This window comes from Schistocerca nitens, chromosome 2, assembly GCF_023898315.1.
Source record: "Schistocerca nitens isolate TAMUIC-IGC-003100 chromosome 2, iqSchNite1.1, whole genome shotgun sequence".
Lineage (NCBI taxonomy): Eukaryota > Metazoa > Arthropoda > Insecta > Orthoptera > Acrididae > Schistocerca > Schistocerca nitens.
Window position 1 is genome coordinate 22,133,479 of NC_064615.1, and position 22,174 is coordinate 22,155,652.

The window sequence follows — 22,174 nt, forward strand, 5'->3', positions numbered from 1 at the left end:
AAGTCGATTTAGGAGAGATAGGAGATCCAGTATTAGAATCGGAATTTAAAAGAGCTTTGGAGGACTTACGGTCAAATAAGGCAGAAGGGATAGGTAACATTCCATCAGAATTTCTAAAATCATTGGGGGAAGTGGCAACAAAACGACTATTCACGTTTGTGTGTAGAATATATGAGTCTGGCGACATACCATCTGACTTTCGGAAAAGCATCATCCACACAATTCCGAAGACGGCAAGAGCTGACAAGTGCGAGAATTATCGCACAATCAGCTTAACAGCTCATGCATCGAAGCTGCTTACAAGAATAATATACAGAAGAATGGAAAAGAAAATTGAGAATGCGCTAGGTGACGATCAGTTTGGGTTTAGGAAAAGTAAAGGGACGAGAGAGGCAATTCTGACGTTACGGCTAATAATGGAAGCAAGGCTAAAGAAAAATCAAGACACTTTCATAGGATTTGTCGACCTGGGAAAAGCGTTCGACAATATAAAATGGTGCAAGCTGTTCGAGATTCTGTAAAAAGTAGGGGTAAGCTATAGAGAGAGACGGGTCATATACAATATGTACAACAACCAAGAGGGAATAATAAGAGTGGACGATCAAGAACGAAGTGCTCGTATTAAGAAGGGTGTAAGACAAGGCTGTAGCCTTTCGCCCCTACTCTTCAATCTGTACATCGAGGAAGCAATGATGGAAATAAAAGAAAGGTTCGGGAGTGGAATTAAAATACAAGGTGAAAGGATATCAATGATACGATTCGCTGATGACATTGCTATCCTGAGTGAAAGTGAAGAAGAATTAAATGATCTGCTGAACGGAATGAACAGTCTAATGAGTACACAGTATGGTTTGAGAGTAAATCGGAGAAAGACGAAGGTAATGAGAAGTAGTAGAAATGAGAACAGCGAGAAACGTAACATCAGGATTGATGGTCACGAAGTCAATGAAGGAATTCTGCTACCTAGGCAGTAAAATAACCAATGACGGACGGAGCAAGGAGGACATCAAAAGCAGACTCGCTATGGCAAAAAAGGCATTTCTGGCAAAGAGAAGTCTACTAATATCAAATACCGGCCTTAATTTGAGGAAGAAATTTCTGAGGATATACGTCTGGAGTACAGCATTGTATGGTAGTGAAACATGGACTGTGGGAAAACCGGAATAGAAGAGAATTGAAGCATTTGAGATGTGGTGCTATAGACGAATGTTGAAAATTAGGTGGACTGATAAGGTAAGGAATGAGGAGGTTCTACGCAGAATCGGAGAGGAAAGGAATATGTGGAAAACACTGATAAGGAGAAGGGACAGGATGATAGGACATCTGCTATGACATGAGGGAATGACTTCCATGGTACTAGAGGGAGCTGTAGAGGGCAAAAAGTGTAGAGGAAGACAGAGATTGGAATACGTCAAGCAAATAATTGAGGACGTAGGTTGCATGTGCCACTCTGAGATGAAGAGGTTACCACAGGAAAGGAATTCGTGGCGGGCCACATCAAACCAGTCAGTAGACTGATGACCAAAAAAAAAAAGCATCAAGTAGGAATAATTAATATTTGTCATGTTGGAAATAATTGTGGTAGGGGGGAATGTCTGCACCAAAGTATCGTTGGCAAGAGAGACCGCAAATTGATATACTTTTAAAAAGGGCGGGAGAGACCGCGTATGGATACATTTTGAGAAAAGAGCGGTAAAGACCGCGCATTGATACATTTTGTAATGGTAGCAGGGATTGTCTGAACCAGAAAGCATTGTTGGCGGGAGAGACCGCACTTTAGCGTTCGTAGGAAGTCAGTAGTAAGCGAGAAGTGAAGCGAGTCGGTAGCAGGTCTGAAGCTAGAGGTTGAGAGGAGCGGTGTGCCTGCGAGCCATAGCTATGATTTACAAGAGATTGTAAACAGATGTACAGAGACATCAGCTAACTATTATAATAAGAGGAACTAATATTATTGAATTAATTTTTTTGGAGAAACTCAAGACTACTGAAGGTATGTTTGCGCATTGCTAGTTGTAAGATTATTGTAAAAAGTAAGTCCCATTTGAACGTTTGTAAAATCATTTCATTCAGAATATAATTAACTTTTGCCAGCAATATTGCATTTCTAATTTTAATCCATCCCAAAAACCATCAAAGAAAAACTTTGCAAAATTTTATTGTTGTCAAGAAAAAGTTTAACTATGAATTACGTAACTTCAGTCAAGTTAATTAAAGAATAACGTCAGCTTTGCTATTAAAGAATAACGTCAGCTTTGGTAATAAATACAGCCACTTATTATGAAAGCCCACCAGCAGCTAATAGAGTATAGTAAAACAGAGTAAGTATATTCATGTTGCAGTTCGATGTAGCAGTCAGATGGCGATCCAGTAACAGTAAAAAAGGTAAGGAACAGTTTTGGTTTATTGCAGATAACGACTGAGGGCCACACGACGACGACACATTCTATGTTTCGTCGAAATAATCCGAAAATCACTTTTAAAAAGCAGCAATTAAATTTGTATGCGAAGATTGAGAAAGAGAATAAATTTCAAAGGGAAGATTTCATTTGTTATTATTAAGCAAGAGATAGAAATCCTAAGGAAATGTTTCATAGTTTACTGTAAAAGGGAAGGTTTTCACTAACAAAAGAGGTATAGAACAGACGGGAAGTTTCAAGGTCTTGTGTTTTCTGGTGAAAGCTGGTTCAGCCTCTGTGTCAGTGATGGCTGTGTGTTGATTAAAAGGAGACATGTTGAGGGCCTGCAGTCAACCTGTCTGCGTGCAAGATGCACCTGGAGTTATGATCTGAGGTGCGATTTCGTATGACAGAAGGAGCAGTCTCGTTGTTATCCCATGCACCTGACTGCAAAATCTGTACGTCAAACTGGTGATTCGACCTGTTGTACTGCCATTCGTGAACAACATTCCGGGTGTGTTTTCCAACAAGATAGTTCTTGCCCACATACCGCTGTCGTAACATCACATTTTCTACAGAGTCTCTAAAAAATGGTTCAAATGGCTCTGAGCACTATGGGACTCAACTGCTGAGGTCATTAGTCCCCTAGAACTTAGAACTAGTTAAACCTAACTAACCTAAGGACATCACAAACATCCATGCCCGAGGCAGGATTCGAACCTGCGACCGTAGCGGTCTTGCGGTTCCAGACTGCAGCGCCTTTAACCGTACGGCCACTTCGGCCGGCCTACAGAGTCTCTGTCGGTCCATTATGACCTGGGGAACATCGGCTGTAACGAATTTCTTGATTCAAAAAACCTTACCAACAGCCGTTGAGCCGTAGTAAAATTTGCTGTTTTGAAGAGCGCACCGCAGTGCGTAGTATGAAGCAGTCGCCCCCCGTTTCTGCCGGTGTCGCCGCTGTGGCAATCGCAGCTATGGTGTCTCCCTCTGGTGGGAAAGGGGAAAGGTTGCCTGTTCACGTGCATTTAAGGGGCGCTATGAGCTCGCCAGTCAGTCAGTCTGGGTCAGTCGCCCCCAGCTTGCTGGTCTGTCTCTCGTCCGCATTTATTACGCAGTAAGAGAACTCAGCGAGTGGTCGCCCGGTCGGGGCTTAGTTCCTGCATCTGAGTCTGCGCGTTAGGCCGCCAGTCTGCTCAGGCAACGGCCATTGGCGGTTGTATCGGTCGGTTGGTCGGTCGCGCACTGAGACACGAGTTGACTTGCCCGTCTTGAGCGTCGGCGCATGTGAGGTCGCCACGTGAGTACAGTGGGCCGCGGCGTTTAGCGAGGGGTAGTGACTTCGCGGTCGACACGAGAGCAACAGGAGTCAACCCACGACATCGGGCTGGTCGGTGCGCGCTGCGACGCCGTGAGACGGGAGATCGGCGCGCCTTCCTACGTCCGTTGAAGCGGCTGGCAGCGGACGGTTCGGGGGAGCGTTGGGGGTGCTGCGCCAGGTCTTCGCCAGAAATCGCAGTTTATTTGAAGTTAAGTGATTGGAGATATGTTGTTTCATTTACTTGTTAAATTCTACTTGTTTCCTTGGTGAGGTCACCAGCCGCTTTGTTTTGGGGTCGTCCCACCATTCTTCTCCGTTTGCCCACCCGCGGGAAGGTGGTTATTTATGAATTGTGTGGTCCGTTTTCCCCTTGTGGAGTAGGGGCCGGTTAGAGTAACCTGTCGTTAGGGTTGTTCAGTAATCTCCCTGTCAATCTGCCATACGTTAATAGCTACCTCTCTCATGTTTGTCGGATTCGGTGTTAACGAATTTATTGCATGAAGTGTAACGGTCGAATTCCTGAAATGTGTTTTTATCTTGCCTATCATCTTGAGAGGCGGTATATGTGTAATGTAGAGCATGTTAGTATATTTTATGTAAAACTGCATTTCATGGGGTTTTTATTTAAATGGGCATTTTAGTATATAAAGTTTCCACCCTTCCACCGTAAGAGTTTTTTTTTTAATCAGGTTGCACCTTCGGTGGCAAGTTAATTTTTCTAATGTTAGTGTTTTGTACCATTTACATCCCTCCTACGGGGTGCATAGTTTATGTGCTTGTGTGAATTGTAAAAGTTTTTAGTTTAAAGTAATCTGGTGTGTTGCAGATTTGCACTAGTGTAGTCTTTCAGAAGTTGTTTGTGAGGGGTCGTGACTATGGCCGTGTCAAAAGGCAGCGGCAAGGTTGTCAGCCCGAAAGCTCATACTGTTAATATTTGTTCTTTCTGCCTCTGAATAAAATTGTAACTTGATATTTTGAGGGTGCTTACTGATTATAATTTTAAATCTGTTTAAAAAGAAAAAAGACTTTTAGCAATAAAATTTCCATTTGTTGAAAGAAATATAATTCGTTTTCATCAGTTACCCATTGGCAACTACTTCCACTCTCACATAGTGTGATTAAATGTGTTAATGTTTTTGATGAATCGTTAGTAAATAAATTAAATTCTTAAGAAAATGTTTTGAAAGTAACCTCACGGTTCAGTCGTACTTTTTGGTTTATTTTATTTTATATCTCAAATGCTACCAGTTTCGGTAACTCAATATTGCCATCTTCGGGCCCCATTCGCTACTATCGTATTAACAATCTTATCGAATGGTGCCATAACACTGGAATCGTAAATCCGATCGTTATCCAGAAGATTCCTGTGGACGGGTGACACTGACAGACCCTACATACAGTCCTCCGAACGTGGTCAAAGATAGTCCCACAGAGGGTCGAAATGTTTCCTTGGCGTACTCGACCAGATCTGCTACCAAACGAGCAAATATGGAACATCATGGAACGAAAACTCCAACGTCATCAACAAACAACATTAACCGTGCCTCTACTGACAGACAAAGTGCAACAGGCAGAGAACTCCATCCCACAGACTGACATACAGCACTTGTACAACACAATGTACGCACGTTTGCATGCTTTCATTCAACATTCTGGCGATTACATCGGTTTTTAATCTACCAGAATTTCGCATTTACAACGGTTTACCTCGCCCTTATATTCACCAGTTATCTTGAAATGTTAATCGCTTAAATGTTTTACCTAGACAGATGTAGTCCTGAAATTTCATTAGTCTATTAATTAATTTTTGGCACTGCGATCTTTTTCCGTGAGTGTGCGGGGCGGCACGTGGAGAAATTTTTCTATTTGTTGCCGTTCTCAACACAGGCTCTCTAACTACAATGTTGGCAACCAGAAAGTGATCATCAAAAACGTGATGTCTGTAATTAAAGTTTACTGTACCCACTCTGATGGAGAAATAAAGTTATTGGTCATTGAAGTTCATTACGCTGAAGATTTAGGATGATGTCTGGGATTCATAGAAAATGCAGTTTGCTCTAACAATTTTCACTGTACCCTGAAAATGATAAAGCGTAAAATTTCAGAAAAATGTTTAGCCAAGCAATGCTACTATCAGCTATTGTACTATCAGAGCTGTTCAGAGTCTATTGCAAGGATTCTGTTATCCCTAGATAACGAATTTTTTCAATAATCGTTATCGATGTAAATGTTCAAAGTGAATGGTTGCCAAAATTTAATGTTAACACTCATCAAATGCCATGCTAGTAATGGTAGAAGGTCTGTCCTGCAGGGACACGTGAAAAGACTACATACGCAAACTGAGAATAAATAACTGAAGTCGTTCCGCAATTAACACTTTACCACAATGTGAACTCATTGTTAGGTGCATACGGTATCCAAGGCTGTTCGTTGCAACTGCACAGACTCGACGTGGCTTCCGACACGGAGTGCGCGCTGATACGAATCTAGAAGAGAACTGGGGCCTGACTAGCTCGTAGCGTTCTTATTCATACGGCCGCGGTGCGGGCCGCTGAAGGCGCAGCCGACAACATTTGCCTTCTTGACTAGCCGCTGGGGCTAGCAGAACACCACATCAAGTTACTAAATAATTAATTGCTTCATTCTCTGAAGGCCAATGAAGCTCTCAATTTAATTGTGCTATCAGCACACAGGTAAGTATCTGTAATAAAATTCTGATGAGGTTAGGCTAAATACCTTTGGCGAGAGAATTATTTTAGTTGCACTGAACGCAATAGATGAGCTCTGAACTTGCCCTTTGGAGAGACGCTACAGCTACGATTTTATAGCTGCCTTGTGGAAACTTCTCACATCTTTAATATTAGAGCGTATCTCCATTGTACCTAAATCTAAACATCCTAGCTTTATCTGATCACTTACTTAATCTATCTTGCTTCCGTACTTTTAGGACACAAAATCTGAAAATCATGAATTTCAACCAAAATATTACTTTGTGACATCCAACATGCTGTTTCGATTAAATTAAAATGGAAAAGGAATCCGAATATAAATTTTGAAGTTTCTAGCTCCTTCCTGTTGAGCCTATGATTTTTACGTAAAACGTCCAAATTTCGAAAACTTATAACGTTACTAAACTGAAACGTAACACATTATTATTTTAGCATCACTCGTGACATGTTATTAACTTTTCAGATTATTTACTTTACTTTTAAGGTATTGCGCAACATTCATGATGTCATAGCTAGTTAGAGCGGATCAGGCTGGCACGCAATGGAAAGCATATGAATTCTATACGGCATGTGTAGGTTGCTTCCCTACAAGTGTATATAGTCTAAGTCGGTCCCACTGTTTACTAGAGCATCGTGCAAAAATTTGAAGGTAAACTGGTCAACTTTTAGAGATTTTTGACAGTAACGTTTCCTTATGTATAGCCTATACACGTACAAATGTTTATTAGAGAACTCTGTAAAAAATTGAATTAAATCGTTCAATAACTTTGAGATCTTTGCTAACAGTACTTCTCTATTATTTATGAGCACTCTTAAAATTACTACAAGATAGAACAGGCAGTTCCATAGTGGAAGGAGCCAGACGCACTTACCGAGAAATAAAAATGAACAGGACTAAAAAAAATGTATTATATCAAATAACTCTAATTAAAACGGCCAGCTTAAAAAAGTAACTATAAAAGTCACCAGGGAAACAATTATTACTTAAGACATGTACAATGCAAACATAAAATTAGACACAATTCCTTTGTGGAATCCAACTACTCGTAACAGCTTCGAAATAACGGCCGGATGTAGCCTCCCAAAATGCAGTGGGCTGTCTCAGATACGTAGGGAATCATACCCTTTAGTAATGTGGAACGCACTTAAGAAACAGCTACGTCACATATCGTAAAATGAAACAATCCACCATGTGCTTTACAGTCTAAAGAGCAGAACACTTCCGTGGTTAATACAGGGTGAAAAGTATTTAAACCGACAAACTCTGGGAGTTTGTAGGGGACATCAAAACAAATATTTTGCCATAATGTCACTTTTTCCTATGAGGAGCATTTAAACCGGTAGAGGAAGACTTCTCTGGTGGCAAATTAATTAAGCCAACAAACACTTTTCCATTTTTATGACCAAGAGACAACACATTAACACAACCCAATTTCAATTACAGTAGATTTTCAAAAATGCCTCCATTGACACATAAACAAAGGTTACACCTACGGATCATGTTCTGTCTGACACGGGCAAAAACCCCAGGAGTATTCTGAAAACAAGGTTGCGCATCTCTCCCCACACAAAAAATCCAGAGAGGACATATCTGGGTATCGAGCAGGCCACGGAATAGGACCACCTCTTGCCAATCCATGTTTCTGGGAACCGTCGGTCGAGGAATCGACGCACACGACGACTGAACTGTGCCGGCGCCCCGTCATGTTGGAACCACACGCGTTGTCCTGTAGGGAGCGAGACGTCTTCCAGCAATTCTGGAAATGCTCTTTCGAGAATTTTTGTAATAGTGCCTGCCATTTAATGTCCTAGGTAGCAGATACGGCCCAATTAAACAGTCCCCATCAACACCGACCCACACATTAACGAGGAACCGCACTTGATGAGTGCTAGTAACTGTGGCATGTGGTTTATCCTCACTCCAAACATGCGAATTGTGCATGTTGAAGACTCCATCACGCCCGATAGTTGCTTCATCGGTAAACAACACAGAGGATGGTGGAAATGTAGGATACATTTCACACTGTTCCAGGTACCACTGCGAAAATTGTGCTCTAGGTGGATAATCAACTGATTCCAGGTTGTGGGCATGCTGTAAGTGGAGTGGACGTAACAATTGCTCTCGAAGGACTATTCTTACATTCGTCTGATTCGTCCTCATGTTATGTGCAATTGCACGAGTGCTGATTGAAGGATCCCGCTCCACATGCTGCAACACAGCTTCCTCAAATTGCAGCGTTCTTACCGTGCGACGGCGTCCCTGCCCAGGTAATCTGCTAAATGACCCGGCCTCACGCAGACATTGGTACACAACAGCAAAGGTCGTATGATGCGGGATACGGCGATTAGGATATTGTTGTTGATAAACCCGCTGTGCAGCTCGTCCGTCGTGGTGTGCTACGTAGTACGCACCAACCATATCGGTGTACTCACTCCAGGTGTATCGCTCCGTTAGTAAACAGAGACAATGCACTACTACACTGGTGGACAGCAGTTGCCTACAACTGAAGAGCGTGATACGCCATCTAACAACTGAAGAGCGTAATACGCCCTCTAACAACTGAAGATCGTAATACGGCCTCTAACAACTGAAGAGCGTAATACGGCCTCCACCGTTTTAAATAATCCTTATATGAAAAAATGACATTAGGGAAAAATATTTGTTTTGATGTCCCCTACAACCTCCCAGAGTTTGTCGGTTTAAATACTTTTCACCCTGTATAACCTGAAAAGCAAGTAACGGAACTAAAAAGAAATCTTAAATCAGGAGCTTCAATGAATAAAATGCTGCTCTTAACTGTTATTTAAATAACAAGATTTTACCTACCTTCAGACAAATATCAGGCATTAAAAAATTAAAACAATATTGCCACAAAATTATTTCGAAAGTACTTGTCTGGACACGAATGACAGTTTGGCCAAAATCTTTCTCTCTCTTTCTGAGGACAACAGATCACTAATTCTTTACCAAGAACAGAACTAGAAAATATGTTTACTTTTAAAACAATTTAAAGAATAAATGCTTGGCAAGGTTAGCGGCCTACTCACATCTATATCATAAGAAAACATAAGTAAAAAGTCGGCGAACTATCTGGGCACAGAGTATACCACTCATAATAGAGAGTGGAATGTTGTCAATAACGCGAGACTCTTAAACAAGATTAATCGCAGGTGTACATTAACATCAAAGCTGACAAAATGTTGGCGTGTCAAACTGCAACGCTCACCGTTTATGTGTTTGTGTTGTCCTTCCACTGACACGATGAAAATCCACAAGCAATACGGTGACATGCGGCCAAATTACCGGATTTCACGAACTATACTCCCTGCGCCTGTTCATATATATATATATATATATATATATATATATATATATATATATATATATATATATATATATATGTGTGTGTGAGTGTGTGTGTGTGTGTGTGTGTTGAAAAGGTATGTATTCCTGTCCATATCTTAATTAGAGTTGTGTAAAACATTTGAAGTAAATTGGCGAAGAATTTTTCGAGACTTTTTCTAAACGTTTCCCCCTGTAGTAAATTGTTCTACAGCTTTTCGATATTTTTGGTAACAACGTTAAACAACGATTTATGTTTATGTAGTACACTGAGCAACAAAATTAAAGGAGTACTTTTTCGAAACCCCATAACTGTCTCGCATTGCGACTCATAAGGTTGGAATTTGGTGCCTGCAACCTTCCTCGGTACAAAAGCGTAGAATCCTACGACATCACACTCAGGCTTGGCGACGATCCAAACGGAAAGGTGTTGACACACGTGAAAAGAAGTCGACAGCTCAGAAGTTCAAGCAAGCTGTAAGGTAGATTAATGATGTCACACTGGCACGAGAACTAATGCGATTCTACTCATCACTACTGCGGATGTGTCACATGATGGTGAGGTCGGCACACCACTTCTTATACACATTTCTCCCCTTCTTTTGACGCCTCTGCGGTTGAGGCCAGAACCGAAACACCCAGTATCACGTGGTTTTCGTATGAGTGGTGGAGGAAGACATTTCTGACACACCGTCTCTCAGAATCTACACGAAAAGGTCTCAGGGGGTGGAATAAAGGGCGTAAATGAAACCACCCCTTCACTTGGCACTTTGATTGCCACATATTTTTCTGTCGAAAACGACAGTTCGCAGTGCGAGGAGCAAGAGGGCGATGTTCTTGTCAAATCTAGCCACTGCTGCCAGCCCGTGGTCGTTTCAACCCTACTCTATAGATACTACGGGGCTGTAACCCCATTGAACGAGATCTCACCCCCTTGTAGTGTATCGTGACAGTATATTCTTGCTGTGGCGTACAAGGTAGAACTACTAGGGACCGTTCGAAACCATTCGACGAAAACTGAAGGTGATCCGAATCAGAAAAGTGATTTTTTGATTTGTCACTCCTTCTTTTTCGCGTTCTCTTGTGAGATTATTACTGGAGGTTTTCATATTGACACGTGACAAACTGTTCCTTTAAGACCACCCAGCTCGGTAAAGCACTCGATGCCACCCCTGCACATTTCTTGAGCCCGTTGCAAATGTAACTTCAGAAATTACGAGACAAGTTCAGTCTCGCGCTGCTCTAGCGCCTGAAGGTAGGCAAAGTCAAAATTCACAAAAGGGTGTCGAGGGGGTTGCCTAGTTCTTCTGTGCCACGGCAGCCGCTAAGCTGAATTGGTGTCGAAGTTTCTGACATATACATTTTTAGCTTGCTCAGGAAAGGTGTGTGGGCGGCATCGAGGATGTTGCCGAAATGGGTGATCATAAAGGTACATTTTGCCATTTTATCAACGCATGCCTCAATGTCGAGGCCTTTGCCATCACGTCACATGAGGGCGCGAAGAAGGAGGGATGAAAAAGTATAAAAACACTTTACTGTGTCGGATCATGTCCAAATTTCGCCGAATGATTTTGAACGTTCTCTAGTGGTTCCACCCTGTATGGTGCAGCAAAAACTGGTGCCACGCTACACTTCAAAGGAATGAGATCATATTCACCTGGGCTGCAGCAGCGCGATGTCCTTGGAGTAGGGCTGAAACGCCCAGAGGGCGTCATATTCTTGCTCATCGCTTTGCGAACAGACGTTTTCTAACGCGAATTATATGGGCATCAACGCACTGAGAGAAGAGCTGGTTCCATTGACGCCCTTTGCCCTGCCCCTTCAGATCTTTTCATTTCGCTTCCGAGCGGCGATGTATATGTAATGTTTTCTTCGGGCACCCATATGAAAACTACGTGATTTCTACGCTGGATGTCACGGTTCTGACCTTTGTAGAGGCGTAAGGGGTTAAATAATGGTAAGAGAAGGTGTGACGCCCTTCCCATCGTGTGACAAGTCCAAGGTGGCGTTTGGAAGTATTGTGGTGAAATTTGGTGCCAATGTGACATCATTAACTCACCTTAGAGCTGATATGATCTTTTAAGTTGTGACCTTTCGCATGTGGACACCTTGCGGTTTAAACTGTCGTCGAACCCGATGGTGACATCGGTGGGGACGGTCTTTTGCACCAGTACAGAGGAAGGCTGTAGGTACCTTTGAACCGAATTCACCGGCCGCTGTGGCCGAGCGGTTCTAGGCACTTCAGTCCGGAACCGTACGACTGCTACGGTCGCAGGTTCCAATCCTGCCTCGGGCATGAGTGTGTGTGATGTCCTTAGGTTAGTTAGGTTTAAGAAGTTCTAAGTTCTAGGGGACTGATGACCTCAGATGTTAAGTCCAATAGTGCTCAGAGCCATTTGAACCATTTTGAACCAAAGTCTACATCTACATCTACATTTATACTCTGCAAGCCACCCAACGGGGTGTGGCGGAGGGCACTTTACGTGCCACTGTCATTACCTCCCTTTCCTGTTCCAGTCCCGTATGGTTCGCGGAAAGAACGACTGCCGGAAAGCCTCCGTGCGTGCTCGAATCTCTCTAATTTTACATTCGTGATCTCTTCGGGAGGTATAAGTAGGGGGAAGCAGTATATTCGATACATCATCCAGAAACGCGACCTCTCGAAACCTGGACAGCAAGCTACACCGCGATGCAGGGCGCCTCTCTTGCAGAGTCTGCCACTTGAGTTTGCTAAACATCTCCGTAACGCTATTACGCTTACCAAATAACCCTGTGACGAAACGCGCCGTTCTTCTTTGGATCTTCTCTATCTCCTCTGTCAACCCGACCTGGCACGGATCCCACACTGATGAGCAATACTCAAGTATAGGTCGAACGAGTGTTTTGTAAGCCACCTCCTTTGTTGATGGACTATATTTTCTAAGGACTATCTCAATGAATCTCAACCTGGCACCCGCCTTACCAACAAATAATTTTATATGATCATTCCAATCCAAATCGTTCCGTACGCATTCTCCCAGATATTTTACAGATGTAACTGCTACCAGTGTTTGTTCCGCTATCATATAATCATAAAATAAAGGATCCTTCTTTCTCTGTATTCGCAATACATTATATTTGTCTATGTTAAGGGTCAGTTGCCACTCTCTGCACCAAGTGCGTATCCGCTGCAGATCTTCCTGCATTTCGCTGCCATTTTCTAATGCTGAAACTTCTCTGTATACTACAGCATCATCCGCGAAAAGCCGCATGGATCTTCCGACTCTATCTACTAGGTCAATTCCAAACTTATGTGTCGCAATGGGAGACAATTACGGGGTTTGAGATGAATGATCCTTTAATTTTGTTGAGCAGTGTAGTGTAGTTTGTCTGTTCCACCTATGATCTCCAAAAATATCTGTGTGTTATGAGAATACTAAAAATATACAGAGTGTAACAAAACTCCTTATATAAATCTGTATAATAATTCTACAAGATAGAATGAAACACTATTAGTATGTGGCACAAACGTCACAGGGGCACTCTTTCTCCTTTACGGGTACTTGAAGGATTTGACTGTTGGCTTCTCTTTGACCGACGTTCACAGTTGTTTTCATTGCATCGCACGGAACACGTTGACGCTGGGATTTGATTTGTAACGCAATTATATCTTACTGCTAGGAGGGTTAAGTTTTCATTACTACCTGCAGTGTCGCTGTGCATAGATAGTCAGTTATGTTCTAACGTAGTTACACATTTTAACCGAGTTAGCTGACGTGCAAGTCACCTATAGGGAGGCACGGTGGAAGACGCCTGCATGTAGAGCGGTTTCCATGGAGGCTAACAAATCGTGTCACATTTCAAAGTGTTCGTACCGAGCGAGGTGGCGCAATGGTTAGCACACTGGACTCGCATTCGGGAGGACGACGGTTCAATCACGCGTCTGGCCATCCTGATTTAGGTCTGCCGTGATTTCCCTAAATGGCTTCAGGCAAATGCCGGGATGGTTCCTTTGAAAGGGTACGGCTGACTTCCTTCCCCATCCTTCCCTACTCTGATGAGACTGATGACCTCGCAGTTTGGTCTCTTTCCCCCAAATCAACTCAACCAAAGTCTTCGTGGGCATCTTCGTAAATCAGAACCCCTTAGACCAGTCCTAAGGGAGAGTAGAAGACCAGGCAGTGTGTGAACTGTTCAGTCTGATGAAGCTATGTCGCAGCGAATGTGGGAGAACCCTAACAGTACCTTACAATCCGTGGTGCCAGGTATGCATTGACATAAACGGACGAATTTACAGCAACATCTCTAAAACAACATTCATCACACGGCACTCTGAACACCGTCTCTGAACATCGCTAGCTGCTCCCCGCCGCCGTTGGATAAGCAGCTGCAGCAGCAAGTCGTACACTCCTAGCTCACTCATTTGTTACATAGTTTAATTCTTAATTTCTTTGCGTGTTTTTGGTACTTGCATTGTTTAATTCATAAATTTCGGGCGTATTATAGTATTTGAGAGTTGTAGCATAGCGTTTTAGTACCTGAATAGTGTAAATTCGCGTAGTCGTTTGCCTTCTGTTTTTGTTTTGAACGGCCAGTGTCGGTTGGTCACAGTCAGTGTGCTCCCCGCCGCCGTTGGATAAGCAGCTGCAGCAGCAAGTCGTACACTCCTAGCTCACTCATTTGTTACATAGTTTAATTCTTAATTTCTTTGCGTGTTTTTGGTACTTGCATTGTTTAATTCATAAATTTCGGGCGTATTATAGTATTTGAGAGTTGTAGCATCGCGTTTTAGTACCTGAATAGTGTAAATTCGCGTAGTCGTTTGCCTTCTGTTTTTGTTTTGAACGGCCAGTGTCGGTTGGTCACAGTCAGTGTGTTCCCCGCCGCCGTTGGATAAGCAGCTGCAGCAGCAAGTCGTACACTCCTAGCTCACTCATTTGTTACATAGTTTAATTCTTAATTTCTTTGCGTGTTTTTGGTACTTGCATTGTTTAATTCATAAATTTCGGGCGTATTATAGTATTTGAGAGTTGTAGCATCGCGTTTTAGTACCTGAATAGTGTAAATTCGCGTAGTCGTTTGCCTTCTGTTTTTGTTTTGAACGGCCAGTGTCGGTTGGTCACAGTCAGTGTGCTCCCCGCCGCCGTTGGATAAGCAGCTGCAGCAGCAAGTCGTATACTCCTAGCCCACTCATTTGTTACATAGTTTAATTCTTAATTTCTTTGCGTGTTTTTGGTACTTGCATTGTTTAATTCATAAATTTCGGGCGTATTATAGTATTTGAGAGTTGTAGCATCGCGTTTTAGTACCTGAATAGTGTAAAATCGCGTAGTCTCCTTCCGCCGCCGAGCAGTGTGTCAGCAGTGCGCAAGTAGCAGCATTACTGCATTTACTAGGCAATCTTGTATTTTAATAACCGTTTAAATTTTGTCGATTTGTTTGCGCTCTCTGTAGATTAGTTCAGAAGTTCTCTGCACAACAGTTTTTAGCATGGATAGGGACTGCAACTGCTGTGTTCGGATGCAGGCTGAGTTGGCATCCCTTCGCTCCCAGCTTCAGGCAGTGTTGGCTTCGGTCACACAGCTTGAGGCTGTTGCCAATGGGCATCACTGTGGGGGTCCGGATGGGGGTTTGTCGGGGACGGCCAGCTCGTCCCACGCATCCCCCGATCGGACTACGACTGTGGTTGCCCGGGATACTGCCCGCATTGAGGCTGATCCCTCACCTGTGGTAGAGTGGGAGGTCGTCTCAAGGTGTGGTAGGGGGCGAAAGACGTTCCGGAGGGCTGAACGGAAGGCCTCTCCCGTTTGTCTGACGAACCGGTTTCAGGCTCTGTCTCAGGCTGATGCTGATCTTCGGCCTGACATGGCTGCTTGTCCTGTTCCAGAGGTTGCCCCTCAGTCTGCAAGATCCGGGCGGTCGCAGAGGGTGGGCTTACTGGTAGTTGGGAGCTCTAACGTCAGGCGCGTAATGGGGCCCCTTAGGGAAATGGCAGCAAGAGAGGGGAAGAAAACCAATGTGCACTCCGTGTGCATACCGGGGGGAGTCATTCCAGATGTGGAAAGGGTCCTTCCGGATGCCATGAAGGGTACAGGGTGCACCCATCTGCAGGTGGTCGCTCATGTCGGCACCAATGATGTGTGTCGCTATGGATCGGAGGAAATCCTCTCTGGCTTCCGGCGGCTATCTGATTTGGTGAAGACTGCCAGTCTCGCTAGCGGGATGAAAGCAGAGCTCACCATCTGCAGCATCGTCGACAGCACTGACTGCGGACCTTTGGTACAGAGCCGAGTGGAGGGTCTGAATCAGAGGCTGAGACGGTTCTGCGACCATGTGGGCTGCAGATTCCTCGACTTGCGCCATAGGGTGGTGGGGTTTCGGGTTCCGCTGGATAGGTCAGGAGTCCACTACACGCAACAAGCGGCTACACGGGTAGCAGGGGTTGTGTGGCGTGGGCTGCGCGGTTTTTTAGGTTAGATGGCCTTGGGCAAGTACAGAAAGGGCAACAGCCTCAACGCGTGCGGGGCAAAGTCAGGACATGCGGGGACCAAGCAGCAATCGGTATTGTAATTGTCAACTGTCGAAGCTGCGTTGGTAAAGTACCGGAACTTCAAGCGCTGATAGAAAGCACCGAAGCTGAAATCGTTATAGGTACAGAAAGCTGGCTGAAGCCAGAGATAAATTCTGCCGAAATTTTTACAAAGGTACAGACGGTGTTTAGAAAGGATAGATTGCATGGAACCGGTGGTGGCGTGTTCGTTGATGTTAGTAGTAGTTTATCCTGTAGTGAAGTAGAAGTGGATAGTTCCTGTGAATTATTATGGGTGGAGGTTACACTCAACAACCGAGCTAGGTTCATAATTGGCTCCTTTTACCGACCTCCCGACTCAGCAGCATTAGTGGCAGAACAACTGAGAGAAAATTTGGAATACATTTCACATAAATTTTCTCAGCATGTTATAGTCTTAGGTGGAGATTTCAATTTACCAGATATAGACTGGGACACTCAGATGTTTAGGACGGGTGGTAGGGACAGAGCATCGAGTGACATTATACTGAGTGCACTATACGAAAATTACCTCGAGCAATTAAACAGAGAACCGACTCGTGGAGATAACATCTTGGACCTACTGATAACAAACAGACCCGAACTTTTCGACTCTGTGAGTGCAGAACAGGGAATCAGTGATCATAAGGCCGTTTCAGCATCCCTGAATATGGAAGTTAATAGGAATACAAAAAAAGGGAGGAAGGTTTATCTGTTTAGCAAGAGTAATAGAAGGCAGATTTCAGGCTACCTAACAGATCAAAACGAGAATTTCTAGTCCGACACTGACAATGTTGAGTGTTTACGGAAAAAGTTCAAGGCAATTGTAAAATGCGTTTTAGACAGGTACGTGCCGAGTAAAACTGTGAGGGACGGGAAAAACCCACCGTGGTACAACAACAAAGTTCGGAATCTACTGCGAAAGCAAAGAGAGCTTCACTCCAAGTTTAAACGCAGCCAAAACCTCTCAGACAAACAGAAGCTAAACGATGTCAAAGTTACCGTAAGGAGGGCTATGCGTGAAGCGTTCAGTGAATTCGAAAGTAAAATTCTATGTACCGACTTGACAGAAAATCCTAGGAAGTTCTGGTCTTACGTTAAATCAGTACGTGGCTCGAAACAGCATATCCAGACACTCCGGGATGATGATGGCATTGAAACAGAGGATGACACGCATAAAGCTGAAATACTAAACACCTTTTTCCAAAGCTGTTTCACAGAGGAAGACCGCACTGCAGTTCCTTCTCTAAATCCTCGCACAAACGAAAAAATGGCTGACATCGAAATAAGTGTCCAAGGAATAGAAAAGCAACTGGAATCACTCAACAGAGGAAAGTCGACTGGACCTGACGGGATACCAATTCGATTCTACACAGAGTACGAGAAAGAACTTGCCCCCCTTCTAACAGCCGTGTACCGCAAGTCTCTAGAGGAACGGAGGGTTCAAAATGATTGGAAAAGAGCACAGGTAGTCCCAGTCTTCAAGAAGGGTCGTCGAGCAGATGCGCAAAACTATAGACCTATATCTCTGACGTCGATCTGTTATAGAATTTTAGAACATGTTTTTTGCTCGAGTATCATGTCGTTTTTGGAAACCCAAAATCTACTCTGTAGGAACCAACATGGATTCCGTAAACAGCGATCGTGTGAGACCCAACGCGCTTTATTTGTTCACGAGACCCAGAAAATATTAGATACCGGCTCCCAGGTAGATGCTATTTTTCTTGACTTCCGGAAGGCGTTCGATACAGTTCCGCACTGTTGCCTGATAAAAAAAGTAAGAGCCTACGGAATATCAGACCAGCTGTGTGGCTGGATTGAAGAGTTTTTAGCAAACAGAACACAGCATGTTGTTATCAATGGAGAGACGTCTACAGACGTTAAAGTAGCCTCTGGCGTGCCACAGCGGAGTGTTATGGGACCAGCCGGCCGCTGGTGGCCGAGCGGTTCTGGCGCTACAGTCTGGAACCGCGCGACCGCTACGGTCGCAGGTTCGAATCCTGCCTCGGGAATGGATGTGTGTGTTGTCCTTAGGTTAGTTAGGTTTAAGTAGTTCTAAGTTCTAGGGGACTTATGACCTCAGCAGTTGAGTCCCATAGTGCTCAGAGCCATTTGTTATGGGACCATTGCTTTTCACAATATATATAAATGACCTAGTAGATAGTGTCGGAAGTTCCATGCGGCTTTTCGCGGATGATGCTGTAGTATACAGAGAAGTTGCAGCATTAGAAAATTGTAGCGAAATGCAGGAAGATCTGCAGCGGATAGGCACTTGGTGCAGGGAGTGGCAACTGTCCCTTAACATAGACAAATGTAATGTATTGCGAATACACAGAAAGAAGGATCCTTTATTGTATGATTATATGATAGCGGAACAAACACTGGTAGCAGTTACTTCTGTAAAATATCTGGGAGTATGCGGGCGGAACGATTTGAAGTGGAATGATCATATAAAATTAATTGTTGGTAAGGCGGGTACCAGGTTGAGATTCATTGGGAGAGTGCTTAGAAAATGTAGTCCATCAACAAAGGAGGTGGCTTACAAAACACTCGTTCGACCTATACTTGAGTATTGCTCATCAGTGTGGGATCCGTACCAGATCGGGTTGACGGAGGAGATAGAGAAGATCCAAAGAAGAGCCGCGCGTTTCGTCACAGGGTTATTTGATAACCGTGATAGCGTTACGGAGATGTTTAATAAACTCAAGTGGCAGACTCTGCAAGAGAGGCGCTCTGCATCGCGGTGTAGCTTGCTCGGCAGGTTTCGAGAGGGTGCGTTTCTGGATGAGGTATCGAATATATTGCTTCCCCCTACTTATACCTCCCGAGGAGATCACGAATGTAAAATTAGAGAGATTAGAGCGCGCACGGAGGCTTTCAGACAGTCGTTCTTCCCGCGAACCATACGCGACTGGAACAGGAAAGGGAGGTAATGACAGTGGCACGTACGGTGCCCTCCGCCACACACCGTTGGGTGGCTTGCGGAGTATAAATGTAGATGTAGATAGAAAAATTTTATGGAATCCTGGCGGGGAAAAGTGCCTCTGTGTCGTGATTGTCGCATAAAATGTATTTCTTTTCCAGAATGAGATTTTCACTCTGCTGCGGAGTGTGCGCTGACATGAAACTTCCTGGCAGATTAAAACTGTGTGCCCGACCGAGACTCGAACTCGGGACCTTTGTCTTTCGCGGGCAAGTGCTCTACCAACTGACCTACCGAAGCACGACTCACGCCCGGTTCTCACAGCTTTACTTCTGCCAGTACCTCGTCTCCTACCTTCCAAACTTTACAGAAGCTCTTCTGCGAACCTTGCAGAACTAGCACTCCTGAAAGAAAGGATATTGCGGAGACATGGCTTAGCCACAGCCTGGCGGATGTTTCCAGAATGAGATTTTCACTCTGCAGCGGAGTGTGCGCTGACATGAAACTTCCTGGCAGATTAAAACTGTGTGCCCCACCGAGACTTGAACTCGGGACCTTTGCCTTTCGAGGGCAAGTGCTCTACCAACTGAGCTACCGAAGCACGACTCACGCCCGGTTCTCGCAGCTTTACTTCTGCCAGTACCTCGTCTCCTACCTTCTAGTTCTCCTAGTTCTGCAAGGTTCGCAGGAGAGCTTCTGTAAAGTTTGGAAGGTAGGAGACGAGGTACTGGCAGAAGTAAAACTGTGAGAACCGGGCGTGAGTCGTGCTTCGGTAGGTCAGTTGGTAGAGCACTTGCCCGTGAAAGGCAAAGGTCCCGAGTTCGAGTCTCGGTCGGGCACACAGTTTTAATCTGCCAGGAAGTTTCATGTATTTCTTTTTATCTTCCCTAAACATTAAAATTGTGTACAAGTAGTTTATTTGCACCCTGTATATTCGTGATTAGGTAACATTTGAATCACTCTCTTATTTATGTACTTACAACGAGGTTGCCCCACAACCGACCCATTTTATAATTTTAATGTGTGTCGTAAAAACCTATGGTTGCTGAAACAGTGTCTGGTCTTCCAGATATGATCTATGCAGCTGCTGTGATGGACAGTATTTTCCTTCTTTCTAGCGTGTCTCCCTGATAGAGACAATCAGTATGTCCATTTCTTCTGCGATTTTTCTAATTCAGTACGTGACGCTAGGACATTCGGATCTAAATTCTCTCTTCCTTTGGATTTACTAATTTTATGAATCTTTGCTTCTTCATTTTGACGTCTTTGTTGTCTGATTGATGAAGTTATAATTAATAAATCTTTTTTGTCACTGCTGTTGAATAAGTTATGCGCTGTAGTGCCTCATAAATGAAACTAAGTTTTGTAATTGTAGCATTTGATGCAAGAGGAACTACAACTCATATCTTATTGAACAACAAGGACAAAATAGATTCATTAAGAGACATCGGTGTTTATAAAATCAATTACAATGACTGCAGTTTATTGCATATTGTTCAAACAGGCAGAGTGAGAGCAACGGGGCTGACTGAACACGAACGCAGCTGGAGAATACATTTGCCAGACTCCACCTTCGCCGAACATGCGCAAAGTCTGCACAGAAATATTCCAAATAGCCAAAAAAGGTACAAAACTGATCATGTTAGAAGTATTTGAGGTTCACATACATTTAGCTCAAAATCTGGGGCTTCTTCCAAATGATCAATTACAGCTGGGCGCATCCCCACGTTTAACCTTCACGTGTTGAAATCAACCTGCCACATATTGACAGACATTATCAATGACACACACTGCTATACAAAATTAAAACATGATAGAATTTCATGTTACTTATCTCCCTTACCTCACAAACTTGAATGTTACAACAATATAACTAGTAATACCGTAACTTTGTGAATTTTAATTGCCGGCCGAAGTGGCCGTGCGGTTAAAGGCGCTGCAGTCTGGAACCGCAAGACCGCTACGGTCGCATCGTTCGAATCCTGCCTCGGGCATGTATGTTTGTGATGTCCTTAGGTTAGTTAGGTTTAACTAGTTCTAAGTTCTAGGGGACTAATGACCTCAGCAGTTGAGTCCCATAGTGCTCAGAGCCATTTTTGAATTTTAATCATGCACTGCCTTCAGTCTTTCCCATTACGTAAACTGTAATTTTGAATGTAAAACTTATTTGCTGCACAGCGTAAGTGACTAGGGTTCAGTTAGACAGTTCTTAACCCATGTCACGACCTCACAAACCGTGGCATCATAACCTGTGATTCTGTAATATTATATATTTCAATTTTTTATTGCGCTAAATATTGTCAATTGCATCCTGTGAAAATGGATTCTATGTTTGCTTATAATGTTTGGTTACCCGAGAAAACTCAGTTGTTGTGTGAAGATGGCCAATAAGACGAGAACCAGTAAGGAAAAAAAGGCTATACTTTTTCTAGCTAATGCATTTTCTAATTTTTCAGCGGTACTAGTACAGACTGAGATAGGATTCACGTTCGGACGTCAATTTTCTGTTCACTTCACAAGTTCCGTTATCCACCACTGAAGCGTGCTCCACAACCTACTGTGACTCGTTTTTCTGCAACTCGTTTGTCTAAACAAGTAGTTTTCTAGCGTTCACTAATTCGTCACCCAATCATCCGCTCATTAAGTGTCCTCTGTGACGCAGTCTGACGGCCGCTTCACCCATTTCCGCTTCCGGCTGTTCTGAATAGTGTGGCACGTTTGTTTACGTGTTCGGCACGCTGCAGCTGCACCCGGGTGAATTGTCAGCGCCGTGCTCACCTTGAGCCTGCTGCGTCGTCGTCGGCAGTTCATGCGACGTATGTGCTTGCGTAGCCCCTGAGGAAGGTCGCTGAAGCGACGCGCTGTCCAGCACGTACTGACGCACGGTTCGCGGAGACGGCGCAGGTGATACTCTCCCATTAGTTGTTCCAAGGGTT

At 43.9% G+C, this 22,174-nt stretch overlaps 1 non-coding gene across 1 annotated transcript; it reads right to left on the bottom strand.

Annotated features, from left to right (window-relative positions):
* Positions 1–19,765: 19,765 nt before the first annotated feature.
* Trnas-cga (transfer RNA serine (anticodon CGA)) lies at positions 19,766–19,840 on the bottom strand. The gene has a single exon. It is a non-coding gene; the product is annotated as a tRNA-Ser (tRNA).
* Between the last annotated feature and the right edge of the window lie 2,334 nt (positions 19,841–22,174).